At 36.8% G+C, this 20,670-nt stretch overlaps 1 protein-coding gene across 13 annotated transcripts in view; it reads right to left on the reverse strand.

Annotated features, from left to right (window-relative positions):
• Nucleotides 1-4,528: 4,528 nt before the first annotated feature.
• The window catches only part of LOC122009952, a 61,635-nt gene continuing 45,493 nt past the window's right edge, over nucleotides 4,529-20,670 (reverse strand). For 2 of the 13 annotated variants that reach the window (XR_006119733.1, XR_006119732.1), the window contains 2 exons: nucleotides 8,469-8,594; nucleotides 7,425-8,394 (listed from right to left, as the gene is read on the reverse strand). The gene's annotated coding sequence lies outside the window, so the exon portion shown is untranslated. Of the gene's footprint in view, nucleotides 4,594-4,688; nucleotides 4,778-7,424; nucleotides 8,395-8,468; nucleotides 8,595-20,670 lie in introns of those variants that run through there. The other 11 variants (XR_006119726.1, XR_006119729.1, XR_006119721.1 and 8 more) reach the window with 10 other exon arrangements.

Below are 20,670 nucleotides of genomic sequence, written 5' to 3' on the forward strand. Positions count from 1 at the left end.
GTGGCTGATGGGATTCTTATCTGAATTATGACAAACTTCTTCGAGGGTTTCATGCTTCCTTAAAATGACCTCATTGTACATATGCTTATGTACAGTAGCTGACGGGATTGATTCAGACTGTTTGTTATCTATGAACTTGTGGATCTATCCAACCTCGACTGTGTGGCAAAGGTCTAGGGCACATCGAGGGCAACACGTGTGATCGGTTCATCAGTCTGGTTATTAAGGATGCACATGAAGCATTCAATTCTCGGTATCTATCATATGACTGCTAACTTTATTAGCATCTGATCGGCTCAATCATTATTCGCCTTAGTATCTCGGTCAATTTGTCTCAAGATCAATACGGAGGAGGTAAATCACGGATGATTATTAACCTTTAGAATAGTGACTAGCACATAAGGGAGATATTTATCTCGATTTTATCGAGATTTGAATCCTAGACCTCATTATGACAACACCTTATGTGCTAGCCACCAAATCCATCCGAGAGGATCTGATCGGCTCAATCATATTTTACTAGTAGATGCTCTTATCATATTTATATCGGCAATTTACTAACTAAAAGACTACTTAAAATTTTTAAATACTTTAGACACACCTAACTTTTTTTCTCTCTCCAAAGGACGCACTTGATTCTCATTATACTCCATTCCGTGCCTAAATTATATATATATATATATATATAATTCCGAGGCATGTAAATGTCTCTCCTCTCTTCTCTGTTATCTCTCAGCTCCCATATTATGCCTATTCTTCTTACTTGAATTGAACCTATCAAGATTAAAAATATAATTATATTATCAATGAGTTTCATATAAAAGATATCTCAATTTTTTTAAAAAAAATTAAATCATTAAACTCAAGATAATCCTCTAAATTTATCCATTTTTAATTTTAAAATGTTAATAAAAAATTTTAAAAATAGGTTAATAAAAATTAAAATTTCCCTTCTATTTTTAATATCTAATTATAAAATAAAAAAATAAAATAAAATTTTAAGTATTTTATTAAAGATTTTCAAATATAAAATTTATATTAAATTCATATAATTCATTCTAATCAGGCAAAAGTTCGATTAAATTGAATGAACCGATCGAATTTATAAATTTGATACGGTTATTTTAGAATTCAATTTTTTTTTATATATAAAATGTTGATGATTTTGGATAATTCTCAGTTTCAATTTTAAAGTTTCTAATTCAAATAAATCAATATTATTAATCGAATCAAACGGAACTAGAGTTGCACCACTATAATTAGAATTGGAGTTGAAATAATTTTCAAAAAAAATATATTTAAGATTATTTGTGTTTATAATAAATTTTAAATTTTAGTTATATGATTTGATAATTTAGAATCAATTAAAACTTTTAATTTGATAGAAAAATAATTATAACTTCATGTCTATTATATTTTTTTATTTAAATTATTTATTTTTATATTTTTCTTAAACCAAATCTATAAAAGAATTTACCATATTTATCATCACTATATAATAGTTTTTCATCAAAGTGATGAGGTAATATTTTTTTCAATTAATTAATTTTATTCCAAGTTTATGTAAGATCTTGAGGATGATTAGGGAGGTGTGAATATTGATCATTGCTTTTTCATCTTTTTCATCCTTCGTTCTTTCTTTCATATTAGTAGAAGCAAAAATATAAAGAACAAAAATAAGAGTGCATACCAGATTTACTTGGTTCTTAACCCCTCAAGATTCATACTCCAATGCATATGCACATGAGGCATATGCCCACTAGTGTTCTTTCCAGATATCTTTCATAGGCGGAATTAATCAAGCACAAAGTATATTAAATAAAGCAAGGCTTGTAAATTTAAATACAAACAAACTCAAGTGTCGTCGAACTAGAAGCCCTGAGCATCTCGCACTCCTGGTGCTTCCTAGGTCGTTCAAGTGGCATGTTGGTTTCTTTTCCTTGAGTACAAAGTAGATGAGTAGTATTGAGTTGATGTTCTGAGATTTGATCTTGAGGTTTTTTTGTAAGCCTGGATCAGTAGACCTATAAACCTCGGTTGGTTGATCGAACCGTACCTAGTCAAACCTGATCTCTACGACCGAATTCATCATGATCTAGACTGAGTCGTACGATCTCATCGTTATTAGGTTTTTGATTGAATGAAAACTTTTTGGTTGACTGAACCAAACCATGTCACCGAATGAAGCCCAAACCTAAACCTAGTCAACTAACCCCAACTGGTCGGTCGAACCGATTTTTCAATCTACTGAATCAGTTTGGGTCTGATTCGACCTGGGGCAAGTCCGGTTCACCCCAGGCTTGATTCGACTGCATTCGGTTGCCTTCATCTGCTTCTGTCTTGCTTCCAGCTCTAAATTCCTGTAAGACAAGCATACAACAATGAAAACAAATAAGCCTAATTTGTAGTCTATCTGACTTATTAGACTTACCTAAGCCTTATCTTGTAAGTCTATCTGACCTACTAGGTTTATCTTTGGCTTGGAATTTACTTCTTCAAGACTTTTCATCACCTAAAGTTCACTCCTTAAGGGGTTTTCCGTTGTCAAGCATTCGATCACCGTGGTTTGCTTGGACTTGCCACTTACCAAAAATCCAGTCATCCTGGATATGCTTAGACTTTCCACTTGCTAATCATCCGGTCACCTTGACTTACTTAGACTTGACACTTTCTAGACATCTAGTCATCTTGTGCTCATCGTTTGACTTTACAATTAAAATCTTACTTGGTTTGATCTGTTAGTGCTTGGAAATGCCTCTTGTTGGTCTAGAAATACAGCAACACTTTACTCCAAGACTTACAGGAACTGACTATTTTTTATGTTACCAATTGATTGGTGAAATGATTGGCTCCTTTTTCCTGCCTGATGTCACTTTGCATATTTACCATTGATGTTATCTGTCTCGAAAAGGGCATGTTAGATGCCATAAATGCACGAAAATGTGTTTCGATATGCGTGATGGTGTATCATAGTAATGATTCACTTGTCACATCCATCATAAATGCCTTTTCTATGGTGCTGTCATGTGGTCCATCCATGCTTAGTTATTTAACCCCTGAAGAGACGTATGCCAGTTAGGCTTCTGGCGGTTCTGACTCTTTAATCGGACGGCTGCAGTAATTAGCCCACCTTTTTGTTCTTGAGATCGAATGGTTGTGTCTCAACCCTCAAGACTTATAAGCTCTGCTGGCCTAGGGTTTTGCCCACATGTTCTTCTTCCTTTCTAATGCTAGCCGCTCATAGTTTTCAGCGATTCTCCTCTTTGCTTTCGACTCTCTCCATTGTCTATAAGTTTCTCCCTAACTCTTCATAGCTTTTTTTTTTCGAACCATGGCCCTTAACACCCCGCTGCACATTGCCACCTTGTGGTACACTTCCACCCTCTTTGATTTTAACTACGAGGAGGTAGACCAGATTAGACTCACCTTCAAGCTCCCCCAAGATTATCACATCATCATCCTCAACACTCTTGATCGCCCCTATCTTCCTCCCCTGGTTTTATCACCTTTTTCAAGGATAAGTTCCTGGGAGGCCTTCGCTTTCCCATTCCCAGTTTCTTTTCAAAAATATCCTAATATTTTTGCATTCCTCTTTAACTATTAGCCCCAAAATCCATTCGACTACTGTGTGGGGCTACCATCCTTTTTCGATTATACCGCATCCCCCTGACCCCCTGTGTCTTTCATTATTTTTAATATCCTAAAAAATTAGAGACGAGGGTTTTCATTTTTCAAGCTTGATTGAAGGTTGTCTCTTTTGCCAAGATGCCTTCTTCTTTTAAGGGATGAAAATCTTGTTATTTTTGAACTGACAGGACTAGCCAAGATACTGCTTGTATCTTGGCTGACCGATTGGGATCTACCCCCCATGCCAGAGTTGGGCGACTACCATTGGTAGCCTACTTTCATCTTAGTGTTAGAAACACTAGCTAGCCTAAAGTTTAACATCCACAAACTACTCCAAGAGAGCATTCTCTACATTTTTGGGCTAAGTCCAATCAAGGCCGGACTGCCCTTCAGCTTTGGTAAAGAACACAACCCTAATCTTATATTATAGCTAACTGAGGTCTCTTCTCCTTTTTGCAACTAGAACCATGTGATAAGCTTCCGTGGCTGAGACCTTAAAGCTAGGTGAGGATGAGCTAAACTGGCGCAAAGAAGGTAACCTTAAAGATTGCATCGTTACAACTTGGTATCAAATATTCTTTCGAATCTACCCTTATCTAGTATAGTGAGAAGGTAACCTAGGGTCATTGTACAAGGACCTCAAGAAGATGTTACAACCCTTAAACAGAATTTCCAGTGTGAGTTTTTGCAGAACTTCGTTCAGATCAAAAGCTCAAATCAAACACCAACACAGAATAACTAACAAACATTGAATGAGAAATCTAACAACCTTTATGAAATAACTACATCTCCTAGATCATGCTGGATTAATGTATCAGAAACATAACAAGGGAAAGGCAGGAGCAAATTTAATTAACTACACTGAATGCTAAAACGAAGATTAAATCCAATCAAACAGTGAATTGGATTACTCATTAGAACTGAACATGGTGCTAGATTCAGGTCTTCACTCCGTGGATCAGAAAACTGTTCAGAGGAACTCACAGAAACAAATCAGGATCATAACTAACTCAACTAATTCAGACCTATAGAACTGAACAACATAAACAATTGAACTCAACTGGGAATTGCAAAGAACAGAATGCAGAAATCAAAATCTGAGGAAGAAAATGTGTTGGCGCAGGTAGGCTGGTAAGAGGAGGGAATTGTCCTGAAAAATAAAATTAAATCTTTTCTGATCGTTCAACTCAGATAAGCATCACAATTATAATAAGTTAAATGAACAACAAATAAAATAACAAAAAGAGATAAAAGAATTACTTAGTTACAATATAGATGGTTGTTAATCCAAGACAAATGAAAGTTTTATAAAGTCTCCTTCGTTGAAGGTGGAGAAGTCTTTTACACTCGTTGAACGCTTGGAAATATGCTAGAAAATGGAATACAAGAGTTGTCGAATATTTCCTAACTTCAGGGGTCTTTTTATACCCCTTAGAAAATGTTATCCGCAGCTTGAAGGCACCTTTAAAGTGGTCTAAGGCGCCTTCCATCTGATAGATTTTATCTATTGAGGATAAAACTTTATCTTTGGGTAACGACTAGTGAAAACGCCTTTCATAGGCTAGAAGACACCTTCCATGAAGCATTGAAGGCGTCTTCCAACCCATGGAAGGCGCCTTCCACAAGGCAGATCAGGCTGGTCTTCTTCACGTGAGCGATGCTCCGGTTATCCGGAGTTGAGCTCACCCGAACCGAACTTTGACTTTATGCTCAAGCAGGTTTCCTCCCCAGCTTCTTGTCTTTTGAACGTTATGCATATTCTTTTCGTCCATTGGTGTACTCTTTCACAACACCTCCTCCCTCGGATGCACTTAGCCAGTCAACTCCTTTTCTGTGCTATCCTTCTTGCTAGCTACGTCTTCTGCTTGACTTCTTATGTTTCTAAGCTCCTGTACACTTAGACATAAGGATTAAATACATATGACCTAACTTAACTTGGATGACCACATCAAAATTATCACGGGATACTTACAATTTTCTCCTTTTTGATGTGCATCAACCCAAGTTAAAGTTAGGGTTAAACAAAATATAATACCATGATAATTTAAAGTAAAGTGTAATTATAACAAAAGGTCGCAATACAATGAAGTTAAGTACAAGGATAAAAATTCTAAAATTTCAAAATATTCCCTAACTCCCCCTTAACTTGTACATATTTTTCCCTCTTTGATCACACTAAAAAAATTAGAAAAAGTAAAACAAACAGTTAAAAAATTTTACAATAATTTTCCAGGGTACATTATAAGAATTACTAGTCGGTTAATATTTTTCAAAAGTAATTGTCAAAAATATTCTATTTTTACTAAATGGTCTTTTGTTTTGATAAAAATAATTTAAAAATTACTTTCTGAAAAATCTTGTAACCTTTTGTCAAACATAAATAGAATAATTTATATTAGTAGAAAAATTTTCACATTAAAAATTAATATTTTTGAATAGAATGAAGTTAAGTACAAGGATAAAAAATTTTAAAATTTCAAAATATTCCCTAACTCCCCCTTAACTTGTACATATTTCTCCCTCTTTGATCACACTAAAAAAAATAGGAAAAGTAAAACAAATAGTTAAAAAATTTTACAATAATTTTCCAGAGGTACATTATAAAAATTACTAGTCGGTTAATATTTTTCAAAAGTAATTGTCAAAAATATTCTATTTTTACTAAATAATCTTTTGTTTTGATAAAAATAATTTAAAAATTACTTTCTAGTTCCGAAAAATCCTGTAACTTTTTGTAAACATAAATAGAATAATTTATATTAGTAGAAATTTTTCACATTAAAAATTATTTTTTTTTGAATAGAATTGATTTATTTTATCAGTACAATCAAATTTTTAAAGACAAATCTTAAGAAAATATTTTTCAACTCCAAAAATTCTACTAGTTTTCCTTGATATGGAAAACAAAGTTTCTAATACTAGAAAAATCAAAGTTCTCGAATTTCTATTTTTATAAATTTTTAATATTAAAATTTAACTTTTGAAAAATAATTTATAATAATAATTCAGATAATATTTAAAAATTTCAAAAATTTTAATTTTGATAGAAAATATCACATTTTATTAAATAAAAATAAAATATTTCAAAAATAAGCCTATAAAATATCTTTAATTTTTAAAATACCATTTTCGCTAATTAATTCATAGAAAATAATTTAACGGTAAAAAAAATTTCAAATTTTTTTTTCTAGATCAAATCATCATACAACATAGTAAAAATTTCTAATTTGAAATAAGAACAGTAGATATTTAAATAATTTGTTTAAAAATTATGGAAGATAGAATACATTAAAATTTAAAACATGTATAAGATTAATTAAAATTATACTAAGCATGAATTGAAGATCCAATATAAATTATTTCCTACTAGATTAATTAGGAATTTTTCTAATTTGACCAAAAGGTCACAGGTTCGAATCCTGGAAACAACGTCTTGCAAAAAGCAGGGTAAGACAACGTATAATGAATTCTCCCGCCATGCAGGACCCTGTATGGCAGGAGATTCGTGCACCGGGCTGCCCTTTTGACTCTTATGGTTCATGATATACCAATTGAGTCATTTATAATGTCTAAAATTTAAATTTTGTAAATCTTTTGAAGTTGAACATGTATAGTCATTTTTTAAAAGTTTTATTTGTTATTTTAATTTATCATTTTCATGTTTGAGTTTATCAAACAATTCTAGTGAACATACATTAGCTAATTTTCTTTTCAAATCAACATTTTCCTTCTTTAAATTATTATTCTTAATTTTTTGTTTACATAAAGATTTTGTGATTAATGTTATTTCAGAATAAAGTTGATCAGGAGGTAGAAGACATACCTCACTTACCATATCATGTTTGAAGTTGAATGCTCCCCTTCGGTGCTGCTTTCCTCAGATGTAGCTTCTCCTTCATCGATACTCTCCTCTAGGTGACTCGCCATGAGTGCTAGTCTGATATACATCTCCAGTTTAGACTCCGATGATGACTCATCCTACGTTGCCTTCAGATTTTTGTGCTTTGGTTTGCTGGTCCTTTGTTTTTCTCCTTCTTTTTCAGTTTCGAGCAGTCATTCTTGATGCACCCTTCTTCTTGACAATTATAGCATCTTATTTTCTATTTTCCTAGAACAAACCTTTTGGCCTGCGACTTTTTAAATTTATTAGATTTAAAAAACTTAGAGAATTTTCTTACCATGAAGGCTACTTCGTCTTCGTCAATTGATGAGTTTGAATTTAGTCCACTCTTCTAGGCTTGCAGTGCTAGGTTATGATTTGGTCCCTTTCTTTGTCCTGCACACCGAGACTTGTGTAATTCAAAAGTAGAAAAAGATTTTTGAGTATACTTACCTCGAGGTCTTTGGAGATATAGTAGGAATCTACTATAGATGTCCATTTTGGTTTTCTCATGAATACATTTAAAGCATACATTTGTGCGTCCTGATTAGTTACCATTTCTCCAAGGTTCGTTAATCCGGTGATTAGCTCCATGATTCTTCCATATAGATGAGAAACCTATTCACCTTCTTCCATCTGGAGGTTGTTGATTTGGTTTCAGAACAGGTCTCATCTCGTGAGCTTTGCTTCGGACGTTTCTTCATGTAGCTCCAAGAACCTCTCCCAAAGATTTTTTACTGATTTGTAGGTTCTGATTTGAGTAACTTCTTGGGGTGGAAGTATACTCAACAGGTGGGACTCAACTTGTCCATTCGCTACAAAGTCGACTTGTTCTTTTTTGGTCCATTGGTAATCCTCCTTTTCAGCTCCTTATTGGTCTATGAGGGCTACAAAATCATATTTAATTATTAAAAGTAATTTAAAATCAGTTTTAAAAAAAATACCTCCATACGTTTCTTACATGTTGCGAACTACTCCTCGAACTTAGGCAGATAGATGTTGGGTCTGACCATCGTCTTTGTACTTCAGTCGGTAGTTAGTCCTTCTGAAGTGGTTGGACTCTGATATCACTGTTGGCGTAGGTAGGCTGGCAAGAGGGAGGGGGTGAATTGCCATGAAAATAAAATTATACCTTTTCTGATCTTTTAACTCAGATTAATAGCACAATTATAATAAGTTAAATGAACAACAAATAAAATAACGAAAAGAGGCAGAAGAATTACTTGGTTATAACCTATGTGACTGTTAATTCAAGGTAAATGAAAGTACTATAAAATCTCCTTCATTGAAGGTGAAGAAACCTCTTACACTCGTTGATGCTCAAAAATATGCTGGGAAATGAAATACAAGAGTTGTTGAATATTTCCTAACTCAGGGGTCTTTTTATAGCTCTTAGAAAATGTTATCCACAGCTTGAAAGTGCCTTTAAAGTGGTTCAAGGCGCCTTCCATTAGATAGATTTTATCCACTGACGATAAAACTTTACTCTCGGGTAACGGCTAGTGAAGGCGCCTTCCAACCCATGGAAGGTGCCTTCCCCAAGGCAGACCAGGCTAGTCTTCTTCATGTGGGTGATGCTCCGGTTATCCAGAGTTGAGTTCATCCGAACCCAATTCCGACATTCTCCTTGAGCAAGCTTCCTCCCCAGTTTCTCATCCCTCGAATGTTGTGCACGTCTTTCTCATCTACCAGTGTACTCTTCCGTAGCACCTCATCCCTCGGATGCAACAAGCCCGTCGGCTCCTTTTACGTGTCATCATTTTCGCTAGTTACGTCTTTTGCTCGACTTCTTGTGTTCCTAAGCTCCTACACACTTAGACACAAGGATCAAATATATATGACCTAATTTAACTTAGTTGACTACATCAAAACTACCATGAGATACTTATAAAATGAGCCCGAGTGACTTGATGAACCCTCAAGCACTCATTGATCCCGTGAAGATGCCTGAATCTCACCGATGATGAAGAACTAATTAGATGATAGTCCTTGATCCATCAACTCAATAAGATGATACAACAAATCAAATAACAGAAAGAAACACTTCTCTTCAATTAGAAGCAGTCGAAGTTATGAGGGAAAAAGATCGTTGGCTGGAAGGTGAAGGAATCAGCTCAAAACACCATATCACTACTCTTCTTCTTTCTCCCCCTGATTTCCACCCCTAGCATTATAGCTTCCCTCACCTTTTATCTTCTCATTCAGATCTGAGATGTAAAACTATATGGTCCAAATCTTTCATAATGCAAAACCAATGGTCTAGATTCTTTAAAACGTAGATTCGTACAACAACCTTCATCTGTGTCTAAATTAGATCTCTCCAAAACTAATGTAAGGCTCAGATTTCTCCTCCAATGCCTACAAAGATCAATCCATAACTTTTAATAAATAAGCCCACATTTTTAACATAATTCATCAAAACTTCAACTAACGATTCAACTCATTTTCCATGAAAAAGAATGCATTCAAGCTTAATGAGTGAGTAAAAATCCCAAAATAAAACCAAAATGTTAAGTCAAAATGGCAAACATCAATGAGCCCTTAGGATTCAATGCAAGAGACATAGATCGGCGACCCCTCTACCCAAGCTCCCTCACATGTCCCCTTAACGCGCCCACCATTCGTTCAAGGAGAAACCTCAACACCGAGTCTAGAAGAGCAATAGGTAGGCAACCAGGGTTTAACCCTAACCGATCCCTCTAGCAGATAGCTTCTAGTCGAGCCATCGTTACCCTCTTGACCCATTGATCCTATTGCCACCCACTTTTCGTCCTTCCACCTCCTCTATCGAGCACCATTCCATGGGTTTCTCCATCCAGACCCAGTTTATCCCATGGGTTTATTTCTGTTAAAATAAGTGCGACATTCGAGGCGCCTTCTCACAAGGGGTCAGACGTCTCCCCTTCAGATACATTGGTACCCCAACATCTTATAAGATTGAGAGGTAAACTTGCCAAGGCCTGGGGCAACACAACAACCAGTGGCCAAGTAATTTGGCGGACGGCTTCACTTAGGACATGACTAGGGTAAGTGCTTAATTTTAGTAGAACATTCTTACTTCTAGGATAACCTTAATATTTTATATTTTTGGAAGTTTTGAACCACGAGAATGACCCTCTATCACAAGTTAGTGGACCTAGATCGGGCAAACTAGGTACTAAAAAAATCAGTGGAGGAGTTAGAGTCTATCCGGGCTCCTCTTGATCAGGTTCTGGAGGAGTCAGCTAAGCAAAAGGAGAAGGTTGTGGCCCAGGCAAAGTTATTACTAAAAGCTGAGCAGGTCCTTCTTGAGAAGAAGGAGATGGCTTCCACTCAGTCGGTAACCATGGCAAGGGTTCAAGCTAATTTGCAGACCTGTGAATCTCAGCTCAATTCGGAGAGCACTAGGAAGGCGAGGGTCTTATCAGATTTGGACAAGAAAACTGTTGAGGCCAAGGTCCTCTCTCCCTCAAGCCGAAAGAGATTGATACTGTTCACGCGGCAGAGATGGCAAGGAAGGCAGCCGAGCTAGTGGCTAAGGAGGTGCTTGTCCAAGATCAGCAGAAAGCTTTGGAGGCTTATGGGGCTAGAGCCATCAATTTGGGTTGGGCCCGTCGGGTTGGTCCGCCCCACCAAACAATTTAAGCGGGTTGGGTTTGAATTTTATCAATCCAAGCCCTTCGTGGGCTGACCCACCTCGGCCTAGCACGGGTCGGTCCGTGACGGGCTTGGGTTGGCCCGGGGGTTGAGAAACACTTATAAGCTAAGTTTTATGTCAATTTATTATATTTCTTTGTTATAATTTTAAAATAAAAATAGTACTTTTCATCCAACATAAGTAATTATTTGTGTTCATTTATATTTAAAATACATGTTTATGGATACATTTAATTGATGAGACCTTCCAAAGTAAAACGTTAAAGATATGAAATAGTTTTTTATTTTTTTTAAAAAAAATTGATGGACTCGCGAGTTAACCCACTAAATTCACAACCCGCCTCGGATTGGGTTGAGTTGAAAATTTTCCAACCTGCCAAGTTGATGCGTCGGCCCACCCCCCCCCCAAATGGTTAGCCCACCACGATCCGACCTGCCCCATCATGAGTTGGCCCGTCTGACAGCTTTAAGGGGGCCAAGGTGTAGGTCTTGAAGGCTAAAATAGAGAACTACAAGCTATTTGAGGCAAAGAGAATAGAGTACCTCCGTTCCACAAAATTCAATGGGATCCTCAGTAGGAGGACAATAAAAATGTTCTCCTATGGTGCTGATGGAGCCATAAAGAAACTTCGTAAGGCCGGGTATCTGATGGAAGAGCTCCTTGCAAACTTTATTAGCTATCAAAAGATCTTTGATGACATCCCTGATAATGTTTTTCTCAATTTTTCTTAGCTTAATTTTCCATTAACTCCTGTAACCTTTGTACTTTTTAGCAATTCCTGTACCTAGGTGGTTTGCAATAGAACTCTTGTAGGACCTTGGCTCTTTACTTTTCTTCTATTAGAATGTTTTGAATGGTTTCCACTGGACGAGTGTTTCCTTTATGGTGCCGATCGAGTGGCGGAGTGAGTGCCGATCGAGTGGCGGAGTGTTGGGCACATGGGGACCATGCTTATAACTCGTTTGGAAGACGCAAGAGTTTAGAGATTTTGCCGATCGGAAGGTCATTGGATGCGTGGGGACGATGCTTATAAATGTTGGTGTTGTGTAGGCCGGCTAAGGGTGTTGGGATATGGCCGATACGGTGTGTGCTAAAATACATTTCGTAAATATACGCAGCGGAAAATAAAATAATAATAATTCCTAAATTATTTCATTACACGCACCATACGCATACAAGGATATAACATACCAAACATGATCGCATAATTAATTTTTTTTTACGAAAAATAAATTTACGCTAGGTGTACTATACAGATGACATGTAACGAGAAGGGCATCAACCATAGCGATGTTGTCAAACCTCATCTCTATTCATATCCACTCCGAGCTCCTCAAGACAACTCCTTGAGTACAAGTCTCTCCTTTGGATGTTACTAGCCACAAGCAAAGAAGAGGGACAAGAGGAAGAGGAAGAGAAGTACACAAGGAAGAGATTTCTTCCTTGTGGTGGTAACGACAACAAGGAGAAAACTTCTCCTTGTTGTTGTGTGGCCGATGACAAAGAGAGAGGGGAGAGGGAGAAGAGAAGAGAAATTGTGTTAAGGATTTTCAAAAACCTTACAAGCCAATTAATGATCTTATGTGTATAATTTTCTCTCAACCATATCAATATATAGCCCTCATTAATGAGTTTGATTAGAAAGCCCAAATCCAACCCATTATACCTTAACAAAAAATTAGCCCATTAACCTCTTGGTTTGGTTCACAACTAAACCAAGTTGCTTCATGACTAATTCATGATTAAACCAAATATGATCAAAATCTTCCATAAGAGATGTGGCCCATCCGCGCTTTCATTGCGACAAATATTTTCATATTTGTCTTATATATGGTCCAACCAAACATTTATCTCTTGATCTAAGAATTCTATTCTTTAACTTGTTTTACATCTTTTAGAGACTCGTTAGTGTGTGCGACCCAATAGGTTCCCAGTTTATCTTAGCTGTCCATAATTAACTACTTAATTATAGAACGATCATGAGTGACACCTACTAGTACATCATGCTCCCTAATTAATCGAAAAATCATAGTTGATCTTATAATTAATTCTAAACCCTTCAGCAGCTACAGTTAGTCGTGCCTCGTTCCTTCACTCATTTGATACCCACTTGGTTCAGGACATGGTCAATGTGTCTTGTCCCCACTAGGCTGACTACGTTACACCTAGCCCAAGTAATACTTCCTCATTATACAGATTCAAATTACTCATACATGTGTACAAGAGTCTCTCACTCTTAACATGTGATGCTTTAGCTAAAGACTTTGAGTAATAATCCTAATGAGTGACCATAGGGTATACGTCTCCTTGCAAGGAGTGGTGAATCCTCTGTGGGCTATCTAAGCACCTTCGAGCACTTTAAATTATATCCAATAATTCCGGATCCACACCTCAATGAGATGCTTGCTTAAGAGGTCAAAGTATAAGTCTCCATAACCAAGATGACTTGTATACCTCAAGTTGAAGGAAACTTACACTCGTTCTGCAGTAAGAACTTCATAGACATATCTATATATATGTAGAGAACCATATGAAGTCTTACAGCGAGTCACTCCAATGAACTAATTACCATAACCAGTATCCACGTTTAACTCTCGACATTCCAATATCTCCAGCCAGTGAGAAAACAGCTGCTTGGCTGAACTAAGGAGTATAACCCGTGCTAGTCTTACAGAATTGATGATGTCCGAATACATCAATTCAACGACTAGAGAAATTTCAATATATTCATAATTGCACATGTAGAGATAATCACTAGTTGCGATCCAATCACAAATTCTCTCATGCCATAAATTATATTACAAATATTTAGTAAATGAGTTTAAGACAATCAAACATATAATATGTACTCAAATAGTGAATCTATACTTATCAAATAAATAGAAAAAAATGTAAGACGATTTCTTTAAGACATCTCTCAAATTCTAACAGGGGGGTTGAATAGTCTTGCAATAGGAATAAGAACTTTCTCTTGTTTTCTGGACTTAGTAAGGACAAACACATGTTAGTTGAACAAAAATAAATGCATAAAAAATAAACAGAAGACTCTGAGTTTACTTGGTGTTGTATAATCTGCAAGTGCACGATTATCGTTAAGTAATAAAAATATCGATCTCACAAGAACTGTTGATTAAATACTAGTTAAATTCACACATGAATTGTCTATACAATCAAAGGTTAGTTGAGAGAAGGCAAGAGATTAAGAGAGAGAGTTAGGAGAGAGAGCGTGGGAAAAGAGAGCAAAGAGAGGGAAAGAGTGATTGAGGGAATGATTCTAGGAGTTCGGTTTCATTATGATGCTAATTAATATCCCAATACATTATTCATTTCCTTATCTCCATCCTTATGCACATGTAGCAAGTCTAACTAAATATCGACACTACTCCGCAACGGTCATGTTGGAGTGCTATCTCTATTGGTATCCGATGCCACTAAGTAGAAGAGGTAACCTAGTTAGTCTGGTTAAAGGGATACTCTTATTACTAAGGCCTCCTGGTCATACAATTGTTAGATTAAACATGCCACTTATTAACATAGGATTAGAGATAACCCATTAAGCCTAATTAGATACTTCATTGTGGAGAATTGTCCTCTCTTTTAAGGCGATACTCTAGATGTCCGATTAAAGGGATACCCTTATCATTAGGGCCCCCGGTCATACAATCTAGAGTATTCCCTCTACGTGGTGAATAATCAATACACATCTAAATGTTTACACCATTCACACATTTTATCAAACATATAGAAAATACAATACACATAGAACATGACATAAACACTTCATTGAACAAGGAAATGATATATACATAGTTCATAGTTCATACATCAACATTGTATCATAAATACTCCCTATATTCTAAGAATCATAAATCTACTTCATAGCAAAAAAGAAACAAACTATAGATATGATGAATAGCATTCTACTGTTGGTTAGTCCTAGGAAAACGTACCGGTTCCACTGTACAAAAATTTTTTGTACAAGTGTCGAACATTTCCTTAAATAACCTATTGTATTCTTTAGAAGTTAAATAAGGAATCACAGACGGAACTTAACATCATTGATTCCAAATTTAACTTATCTGTTCTTAATGGTTTAGATTTGAATCGCAAGCGGAACTTAACACTATTGATTCAAATCTACCTAAGTTTTTAATTCCATAAATATTAATTTTCAAAATTGGCTTCCAGGACTGCATGACGAGGCACATGACCTTCTTGGATATGAGAGCAACCACCACCACCTAGGCAAAGCCTTTTAAGGAAAGCTAATATTTATTTCCTTAAATAACTCTAGGTTAACTAAAAAGAACAATCGAATCACAAATTCGAAAAAGAAGAAAACACAAAATCAAAAAATAAATTCGATAAACTAGATCTAATTGCCTCTTGTATTTTAGAATTCTTACAAAGAAAAATAACTAGTATGATGCGGAAGAAAATTACTAGTTATACCTTCTCTTTGTAAGCTAATGACCTCGAGATCTTCTGCCGTATTCCTCACCTCGCCTTGGACATCGTGTGGGCGACGATCCTGCAAGATGAACATCACCCAAAAGAATCCTTCCTCTTCCTCTAAGATTCAGCCACCACCACCACCAAGGAGAAGAGAGCAAAGGGAAAAAGAGAAGGGAGAGGGCCGACCACCAAGAGGTCTCCAAGCAAGAGAATAAGAGTTGTGTCTCATGAAGCCCCCTCACCCCTTCTTTTATATTACTTGCCCAAGGCAAATAAGGAAAAACCTTTTACAAAAAATAAAATCATCCAAGAGTTTTTCCTTTTTCCTTTTTATTTTTCCTTTTCTTTCCTCTTGATTGAATCAATCACCAATCAATGGTTGTGATCAATCCTATATGGTTTAGGATTAAGTTTGGCCGGCCCCTTGCTTGGGCACCAAGCAAGGTGGCCGGCCACCATATTTAGGAAAGGAATAATAATTTTTTATAAAATTTTACAAGAGAAAAAACTCTTATAAAATTTTACAAGCTCTCTTTCATAAAGTAGGAGTTAAAAAAGGAAAGTTTCTAAAAATTAAAACCATGTTTTAAATTTAAAAACTCTCTTATAAAATTTCCTTTTTTAACATGATGATAGAAAATTTTAATTTTAAAACTTATCTCCCTTTTTTCTTAAACCATGAGGATGGTTAAAAAAGGAAAGTTTTAAAACTTTTAAAACTCTCTATTAAAACATGTGGCCTAATTCAAATAAGGAAAGTTTTTAAAAATTAAAATCTCTCTTTTAAAACTTATAGTTTTCTACAAAGAGAAGATTTTAAAAATTCAAAACACCCCTCCTATTTGAATTAATCTTGGCCGGCCCCTACAAGCTTGATCACCAAGCAATAGGGCCGGCCCCTATAAGAGGATGTGGCCGGCCATTGCTTGGTCACCAAGCAATGGTCCGACCCCCTTCTTGGACACCAAGAAGAGGCTTACATTTGGATGGACTTGAGGCTATAATGAGGCTACGACAAGGACCTAGAGGAGAAATTGGTTTTGGCCTTCCGATGAGCTTGAGTATCCCGTGCTCGCCCTAAACACACAACTCAAGTTCATCGATAATAACTCATTCCACTAAAGAGTTATTATCGCACTATCGCACCAATCCCAAATTACATTATGAGCTTCTTCTTATCATGAGTGTGTTAGTCTCCCTGTGTTTAAGATTACGAATGCCCACTAATTAAGTAAGTTACTGACAACTCACTTAATTAATATCTAGCTCTAAGAGTAGTACCACTCAACTTTATTCTCATGTCAGACTAGGTCCACCTGCAGGGTTTAACATGACAATCCTTATGAGCTCCTCTTGGGGACATTCTCAACCTAGATAATTAGGACACAGATTCCTTCTATAATCAACAACACACACTATAAGTAATATCATTTCCCAACTTATCGAACATATTGATTTATCGAGCTAAACCTCACCCTTTGATAAGTCAAAGAAATAAATATTAAATATATGTGCTTGTTATTATATTAGGATTAAGAGTACACACTTCCATAATAACTAAGGTTTAGTTCTTTTACTAAGTCAGTACAAAAAGAACTTACTTAAATGATCCTACTCAATACACTTAAAGTGTATCAGTGTAATTTATTAGTCAAGATAAACTAATACTTAATTACACTACGACTATTCTGATGATTTGTTCCTTTCCATCTTAGTCGCGAGCAACTGTTTATAATTTATAAAGATCCGACAACATGATCTTCTGAGTGTGACACCACACTCCATGTTATCTACTATATAAATTAATTGAACAATTACATTTAACAAATAAATGCAGATATTGACCAATGTGATTCTTTTATTTCAACAAATAAATGTTTACAAAAGCTAGGCTTTTAGTATACACTCTAATATCTACAACTCAAATCATAAAGACAGGAGAAGAGAAATGCTTAGCAATGCGTCCTCAGTCTTCTAGATTGGACTTCTTGCTCTGAAGGTGGATGGATCATGAGGATCGACAAAGATGGAAGCTCTAAGGTTTCCTCATAAGGGGAGAACCCTTACCTAAGGAGAGGGATGAAGTCCCAAACCCAAGATGAGTCAAAAAATAGGTTTCTTAACCCTTTTATATCTCCTCCAAACTGTCCAGATCTGCCAGATTTATAGGGCTCACCAAAATAGATTTTTCACCTCTTAAACCTAGTTTTCTCATGTTCTACTATGAACCAAAGTTGTATTTCTTGAAAATATCTATATTTTGATATAAATAACATCCCATAACTCTAATCGAGTCAAAAGTTATGGAGGTTCAAAGTTTAGTCTAAGTTTAGGTGGAGGGTGTGATGTGGTTGTGGCTGGGAGGCATGACTGTGCCTTTTAGCATAGCTAGACCTTGTTATTCTCTGTTCAACCCTAAAGTAAAGTTGTAGATCTTGAAGTTAGCTACATTTTGGCATAAATAAAAGCCTACAAATCCAACTAAACACAAAGTTATGGCTATTTCAAAATAAGTCTGTAGTCTGCCCAGATTCAACACAACCATGTTTTTGCGCGACACGACCCGATTCCACTCCACACAGCCTAGGGAGGCACAACCGTGGCAAAACTCACAACCCCTCTTTGATTAGGCTATGGAAATATGGCACGACTGTGCCAAATGACATGACCACACCTTGATTGGCCCTGGAACAAGCACACGACCGTGTAGTTTTACACGGCCTGGGCTTGATTGGCCTCTGGTGGGAGGTATGACCGTGTGAAACCACACGGCTAGGCCTTGACTGAGATTTGTTTAAGGGACAGGGTCATGTGAAACCATATGGCTTGGCCTGAGATAAACTCAGATGAAGGGGCACGCCCATGGCCTGCTTGCCCATGGGTGAAGAGACACGGCTATGCCAAAAGGCAAGCCAGACTCTGTCCTTATTTTAGTGTTTCTCCAAAGCGTGCGTTAACTATGTTTTCACTCCAATTTACGTCATGTCAATAAACATGTAAAGAGCATATCTCTGAACAAAATAGGATGAAAATATGGCATAATAATAAAATAGGGTGTAATAAATATAGATTATATTCATGAAATACAAGTAGATGTGTGTTAAAAAATTCCTAGAAACATATATAGCATACACATATCACTTAGTTTGCAGCTGGGGAAGTTGCTAATCCATAGCAGTGAAAGCTCTAATAGAAAGTCTCCTTTGTTGAAGGTGGAGAAGCTTCTTACACTAGTCAAGCGCAAACAAATGAAAACAGAAAACATGAAGTGAAATACAAGTGTGTTATACTAAACTTTGAGGACCAGAGCTCTATTTCTAGCCCACAAGTTGAGTGTAGCTGTTGGTTGATGTGGCAGCTCCCGGGCTCCTATATCTAGTTTGGGCGCCTCAACTTGGTTGCTTCAACTGCTTATCAATTCTGTAAGTACTCCAGGTTGGTTTTGATGTGGTCAACCAAGTTAAATTAGGTCATGTTGTATTTAATGTCTTGTGTCTAAGTGTGAAGGAGCTTAAGAACACAAGAAATTGAACGGAAGACGCAACTAGTGAGAAGGATGACACGGGAAGTGACTTAACATGCTCGGTGCATCCGAAGGATGAGGTGCTGCAAAAGAGTATACCAGTGGACGAGAAAGACGTACGCGACGTTCGAGGTAAGAAAAGATGGGGAGAAAGCCTACTTGAAGAAGGTCAGAGTTGAGTTCAGGTGAGTTAAATTCGGGACAACTAGTGGATCACCCAAGTGAGTGGGATCAAAGAAGATCAGCTTGGAGGTTCATCTTGAAGACTCGAGGTGTCTCCATTGTGATTGAAGGTACCTCGGGCACTGCTGTTGAAGCTACCCGACAAAGGCATGAAGGTGCCTCCATGGTGTTTGAGGCTCCTCGAATGAAAAGGCGCGAAGGCGCTCAAGCGAGATTGAAGGTGCCTCAAGCAGAGGCACCTTAAAATACATTGAAGGCGCCTCCATTCCTGTAGAGCAGTTGGTTAGCCATTGGCTAACCATTGAAGTGTGGATAATATTCTATCCACTTAGAGGCACCCTAGGCCTCTTTGGACGTACCTCCAAGTAACGAATACCAACGACTACTTCATCCCAACATGCTATAAAAAGCCCCTTGGTGCTAGGAATAAATCAACAATAACTGTATTCAATTACCTAGCTATTCCTATGCTTTTAAAGTATGTAAGAGGCTTCTTCTTCTTTAACGAAGGAGATATTTAAAGAGCTTTCAATCGTGTTGGATTAGCAACCTTTCCAGTTGCAAACTAAGTAAAATTTCTGAGTCTCTTTATACTATGTTGATTATTTTAATTGTTTAATTAATTTGATTATCTTTGTTAAACAAAAGCAAGAGATTTGACTAACTTATTTTTCAGGGCTATTTACCCCTCTCTAGCTGGCTTAACATGAACCTACAGGTTCCCAGGTGCCTGGACCTGGATCAGGACCTGGCGTCTTGCTGACGTGGACTCCAATTTGATCCTTGCTACAATGGTTCGTTGACCTAACCCATACTGCTCCAGCTGCCTAGATCTAGTCCAGGTGCTTGAGCTGGTCCAAGCGCTTGGAACTTGTCCAAGCATCTAGACACAGTCAACTCAACGTTTTCTTTTCTGGTCGCTTAGGTGGTCCTCCGATCATCCAAAGTTGAACTCACTTAAACCCAACTCTGGCCTTCTCCTCGAGAAGTCTTTCTTCCTGACTTCTCATCCCTCGAAAGGGCCGCACACATTCTTCTAGTCCGCCAGTGTACTCTTCCACAACACCTCATCCCTCGGATGCACCGAGATCGTTGACTCACTTTCTGTGCCATCCTTCTCGGTAGCTATGTCTTCCTCTTGACTTCTTGTATTCCTAAGTCTCTTGTACAATTAGACATAAGACATCAAAATCACAGAGCAGTTGATCATATCAAAATCAATCCGGGATACCTACAATAACTGGTCAAGAGAAGCGAGAGTCTAGAGATTTTACCAACTGAAAGGTCATTGGGTGTGTGGAGACATGTTTATAACTTGGTCAAGAGACTCGAGAGTCTAGAGATTTTGTTGACTGGAAGATCGTT

Source organism: Zingiber officinale, chromosome 8A (assembly GCF_018446385.1).
Source record: "Zingiber officinale cultivar Zhangliang chromosome 8A, Zo_v1.1, whole genome shotgun sequence".
Classification (NCBI taxonomy): Eukaryota; Viridiplantae; Streptophyta; class Magnoliopsida; order Zingiberales; family Zingiberaceae; genus Zingiber; species Zingiber officinale.